The sequence below is a fragment of the Mytilus edulis genome, chromosome 3 (assembly GCF_963676685.1).
Source record: "Mytilus edulis chromosome 3, xbMytEdul2.2, whole genome shotgun sequence".
In the NCBI taxonomy this organism is placed as follows: Eukaryota; Metazoa; Mollusca; class Bivalvia; order Mytilida; family Mytilidae; genus Mytilus; species Mytilus edulis.
Window position 1 is genome coordinate 36902601 of NC_092346.1, and position 6000 is coordinate 36908600.

Sequence of the window (6000 nt, forward strand, 5' to 3'; positions counted from 1 at the left end):
AATAAGAAAAGAAATCCTTGCATATTTACCATCGATTCTTCTAAGAAATTTATTACATGTACATGTACCTCCATCATCATCAATTATATTTGGAAAAAATATTTACATAAGTTTACTGATTCATGTCCTGAATTTTGTTTTAAGGGAAATAGAGCTCAGAACTACTTTAAAAAATGTTATTATAATAAGCTTGAGATGTTATCTATTCAAGAGGTTCTAATGACTGACTGTCATATGTATTGTTTAAAAGGGAAACTAGAAATATTTCCCTATACTGAATTTTTTACAAATAGTTTGAAAAATAAATAAATATAGCTTAAACTGCTAATGGGGAGATATGTTTTATCAAGACAATCAATACATTACATGTGTACGATTACCTGTGTGAAGATGGTTACATAATTTTTAACATTTCCCGATTTTAACTTATATGTATTTGGGGTTTTGAGCTAACAGTTATCATCCATAACATACACATATTTGACTTTAAACCATTTTTTTGGTTACTAAGACCCTCAATATAATTTTTTTCAAAGGAATGTTTAGAGTTTTGCTTCAAGCTTTAAGAGAGTCATTACCTTCAAAATTACAAATTCTATCAAATTAATTATTGCATGATTTATAATTTTTTCACTGATGAAGAATGTTTTAAATTCTGTATGGCACCTCAGCATAACCCTTAGGTTTTTAATGATCAGAGTTTGTGATGCTCAAAACATTTGTTTGTATATGGTGTTTTTTACTGAGCAAGTGCTGTTATATTATTTATTTCTTTCAGTCCTGTTTTTATCGTGTCTTTCTTGGACTAATTACTTGTGATTATGATGATTAATCCCATTGTATCACAATTTTCACCTACTTTGTTTAGGTCATCCCACAGTCCTGATCATCAGGTTTACGGTTTTACTGAAGGGTCTGTGCAATGAGTGTACATGTTAAAATTTTAATCCAGTATGTACTGTAAATTCAGAAATTATTGCGTTCATTTATTATTGCGATTTTGTCATTTTAAATTAAATGCGATTTTAATTATTACGATTTTGAGAAAAGTCATGCTTAATTCAGTTAAGATATTACAAAATGCGAGTTTTAATTATTGCGTTTACAACTCTGTCGCATTATTCGCAATAATAAAAACCTCGCAATAATTTCTGAATTTACAGTATTCAAATTTATGCAAAATAATACTACGAGTCAGCTGCATTTTAATACATCTTTTTTTAATTCTCAATCATCAGATTTATAAGTGTAAAACCAGATTCTTACTTTTTTCATTTATTATAAAAGACAGAAAAAAACACTCAATTTGGTTTTAATGACTTAAATCAGTGATGCTATTCACAATTTCACATGCAGATACAGCATTATGAAAAAGAGGACCAAAAACAAGACAATGAATGAGTGGGACATGTAAAAGTCTATACATTAACCATATATGTATCTCCATAACTTGGTGTCTGTGCCAACCCTCCTTGGGCCCCCTTAATCTGACTATTACAATTCAATTTATTCTTCACATAATAAAACAAAGTCTCGAGACAGAAACATAGACTCTTTCCAATTTCTTGGTGAAATAATCAAAATCTTAAAGTCTATTAATACTTGTACTTAGTAATGAAACATTTAATCTATCGTGTAGACCCTCTCTAGCCTCAGTATTTTATTAGGTGGTAATCTTTTGATCAGTAATTTCCTCATTGATGTGTTTGTCAGATTCCCACATAAAACAGATAATGTTTATCAATCTAAATTCCATAACAAACTTCTAAAGATTAACTTCTGAAAGTAACTGTTGTCTTAAGCTTGTATCAAGTAATATACAATTTCAAACTGTTTCAATTATAAATTCATGTTGAAAACTTACATAATAAAAAAAACATCCTTATCGGAAAAAAGCGAAGTTATACGTCATGTTACTCATGAAAGTTCATGTAGACTTATGGTAGACATGAAGGTTCTGTAAAAAGATAAGGTTATAAACAAGAGGCATATTGTTTCTTCTTAGGCCAAATAAAAAAGTATGTGTGGTTCCAGTTACATCTGACAAAAAGTTAGGGTAGGTAGGTAGGGATTTTTTTTTATTTTATGTTTTCTTGTTACATTGAGTCTATGGGAGCAACATTCTGACTTTAACAGTGCTTAATGAAAAATGACAATAAAATCTTTAGAGTAGGCTATTTTTAAGCCGAAAAAGTAGGGACGGTAGGGTTACTGGAACCACACATATATTTTTATTTGGCCTTAATCTTTGAAAAGATAAATTTCATTCATGAGTTAAACAAGAAGTGCCCTCTTTATATGTATACACTTTACATTGGTATCACTGTCTCTCCAGGGATTCAAACTTTATTCCTCAATTTGAATTCCTTGTGCATGTCATCTAATTCATAATTGGTAAATAGTATGCCAGTCAATCTACACTGAAAATTCTTTTAACATAAACAAAATTGCAATAAACTATTAGAATATTTGTGTCCAAAACATCTGATCATCATATTTTATAAAAGTGTTGAAAAAATCAAAATGAAGATAATTTTGGGGGCATTGTTGCTTTTTTTAATGTAAAATAAATTTTATCTGTGTTTTGTGGTAATAAAAATTTAATCATTGTGCATAAGTTTCATAAAATTTGGTTGAGGCAAACTTAAGTAAGAGAACAGAATAAAAAAATATCAACATTGTTTTTTCATTTGTAAAGGGGCATAAATCTGGAAAGATAAAAATTTTGACATCCAAATTCAAGCTTGATCTGTTTTTTGAGTTACTAAGCATTGTGCATAAGTTTCATAAAATTTCAGGACTTGCAGACAAGGGTAAAAATAAATGCCCTCACCGCTACAGAGGGGGCATAAAAATCATTGAAAACTTATAATATTAAATATTTATATTTTAAATAAAGCAATGTCTTTTATCATGCTTATCATAATCTTACTCTATTTGAAGCATCACAAACATGATTGTATAAGATAATCGACAATAAATTTACCAAAAATTTGTATTCGGAGACATAATAAACTCAAATGATTTCAGCTCTTACCGTCTTTGATTCTCTAATCTATGCCTTTAAATAGTCATCTTAGTGAGCTGTATATAAGAACTGGATTAATTGGGTAATGGCAAAAACAGTAAGATATCTTTTAATAAATTTTAATATCTCAGAAAACAGGATACCAGAAGTTTGTCAGATTTAAATTTATTGCAAATAACAAAGATGTTTGTCAATATTTCCAAGAATATCAATGTACTTAATCAGTTTACATTTTTGTTCCTTGATTAAAATAATGATTTGAGTCAAAAGCTTCCCTTTTTATTAAAAAAATTAAATGGAGAATGTACATGTGTCCATGAAACACAGATGATGCCCCCGCTTGCATATAAGTTATAAGGTTATAATGGGACATACATGTAACTCAAGAACTGTAACAGTGATGTTACTCATATTTGTACTTGACTTGAGTTTTGTGATAATAAGCATTGTGTATACGTTTGATAACATTTGTAAAGGGGCATAACTCTAGAACAGTAAAAGAGACACCACCAAAATTCAAACTTGATCTGTGTTTTGTGGTAATTAGCATTAGGTATAAGTTTTATAATATTTGTTTGGGACAAACTAAAGTTAGAGCATGGAAATAAATTGTTTGGGACGTATCTAGAGGACATTCATACGGAGGAACAAGGGTAAAACCGTATGCCCTCTCCCCTATGTTTGGATATAATATACATCTATATCTTATGACAATCTATAAGCACATTCAATGAGGACTATTTTTTCTAAATCTTTTAATGCATGTAATAATTAAGTATCTAAATATCATAAATGGTGTAGAAAACATAACGATGACATAAAATATGTTTAAAGCAGTTAAATTATCTGCAAATTGCTGTAATTAAAAAAGGGGAAATCCATTATAAAATATTTATAATTTGATTAATTTGTTAAAACACATGGACAGATAATTACATACATGTATGTTTACCTTTTAAGAGTATGGTAATGGGGTACCTTCAGAACAATAATAATTCCTGCAAAATGACTTTAACTGTAATTTTTGGGGCATGCAATAAATGATTGATCAATTTGACCCTAACGATAGCCTTCAAAAATTACTGTTTAGTGCCTGACAGTAAAGGGCATTTTTATCCTCTTTTATTTGAAGAGAAAATCATATAAGAGAGTGGTATAGGGGGGTACTGAACACGGAAACAAGTGAAATAAAAATTGAAAAAACATTGCACCATAAATAAGAGTTGGGTAAAACAAAGCATGAGGAACAAATGTTAATATTAAGGAAAAAGGACCAGAAGTTATAACTCAGCTGTACTTGGAGATTATGTAGCCATTATTTATGGACATGAAGACCTTGCGGTCACCTTTAGGCGTCCGCTACTTGCATCTTATTTAAAAACAATATTATTCATAGTAATTTGATGGACTTCATTAATACCATACATATTGCAAAAGTACAATGGTAACAATATACATCAATTTCTGTTACATTGTAGAATACCTAAGTTTCAGAAGGTAAAACACCGACTTTTTAATAAAATGCGGTACATGCACAAGAAATTAAGAGCACTGACCCGAGAAATAAAACTTTAAAACACAAAAATATGTAAAATAAAAAGGCTGAAAACGTTGCACAAAAATAACCCTTTACCACCCTCATATATAAACATGATAAAATGTAAATGAAACTTCAGTCAATAGACAACTTTCGAATTCGATGCATTTTCGGCAAAAACTCTGGTTTAAGTGAACGTCATTTCTGCGTTTAGGGGCGTCGTCACTTCCATTCCAATGTTGAGCGATTGGTTGGAAAACTACAATTCTATATTGTACGAATTATTCGGCAAATTGAATTCTCAAAATTGACAATCAGCATTGCTGTCATTAGTGAATTGTCATTAAGTACCTACAGAACAACCATTATTTCTAGTTTATCCTGCACATTGATCACTAAGACACTTGGTGAACGTAAATAGTGCAGGGATACAGGCGATCCCCTATATCTGGTAAATGACGTCATAATTTAAAGGCGCGTATAATTGACGAGTTTTTTCCTGTGATGGATGAGCTCGAAAGTGGTCTATTGCACCTGCTGTATATCCTGCACATACTGTTTATCTTTGATATAGTTTTCATATATATTTAGAAGAATATGAGAAGTGCAACTGAACCAAAAATTATAGAGCCACTTTCAAATGGGATCCAATTAATACATACCCCCTTCTAGGTAATGGTACGGTATTACTTAGTCTCAAGAGAAACCTACTTTTCATATGCTGTTGTTTGCATTGTTTTGACTATACAGATCGTTGTAAATGATTGTGTTCAGGAAGCGTTACATAGTGTATGATAGACTCTCTTCTCAGGTGCTGACTCAGTTAGGGTAGAAAACAGTAAACACTGACTCACCTAGCAAAAACCTTGACTTATCAAAACATATATGTCGGGTATGTGGTTAAAAAATGCCATTAAGGTCGATAACAATCGATTCGGCACATTTTTATAAGGACAAATGATTTATCGAAAAGGGTGAACTCACCAGGTAAATTATCAACACACAGTCGCCATCTTGAAAGTACCTTTTACCCGTGTCACGTGATTTGTTTCAGAAATACGCCCTCTGTCTTTAAAAATGTTACAAAAAGTATACCAGCGGGAACATTATGATTATCGTGTATGATTTCACCTATAGTCATTAATATATTACGAGAATGTGTAAAAACAGCTTTTACTATACAAATCCGGCCGTCTCTAGTCTATTTGTCATTGTTAAAGGGTTTTTTTTATTTTGGGATTTAATTTTTGAGATTTTTATTTATTATACTTCATGTTAAAATGCCATATTTTGATTGACTAATGCCAGAGACATATAATACAATTGTAATATTATATATGTCTCTGCTGGTAAACGGACAGAAAGTCACAGGACAAAAAGTCACAGGACATAAAGTCACAAATTTGGTAGGACAAAAAGTCACAGGACAAAAAGT

The 6000-nt window shown here is 30.7% G+C and overlaps 1 protein-coding gene across 4 annotated transcripts in view; it reads right to left on the reverse strand.

Annotated features, from left to right (window-relative positions):
- LOC139516394 (signal-induced proliferation-associated 1-like protein 2) overlaps positions 1–5607 on the reverse strand; it is a 51428-nt gene extending 45821 nt beyond the window's left edge. For 3 of the 4 annotated variants that reach the window (XM_071306467.1, XM_071306464.1, XM_071306465.1), the window contains exon 1: positions 5550–5606. The gene's annotated coding sequence lies outside the window, so the exon portion shown is untranslated. Of the gene's footprint in view, positions 1–5549 lie in introns of all 4 variants that reach the window. The other variant, XM_071306463.1, reaches the window with a different exon arrangement.
- Between the last annotated feature and the right edge of the window lie 393 nt (positions 5608–6000).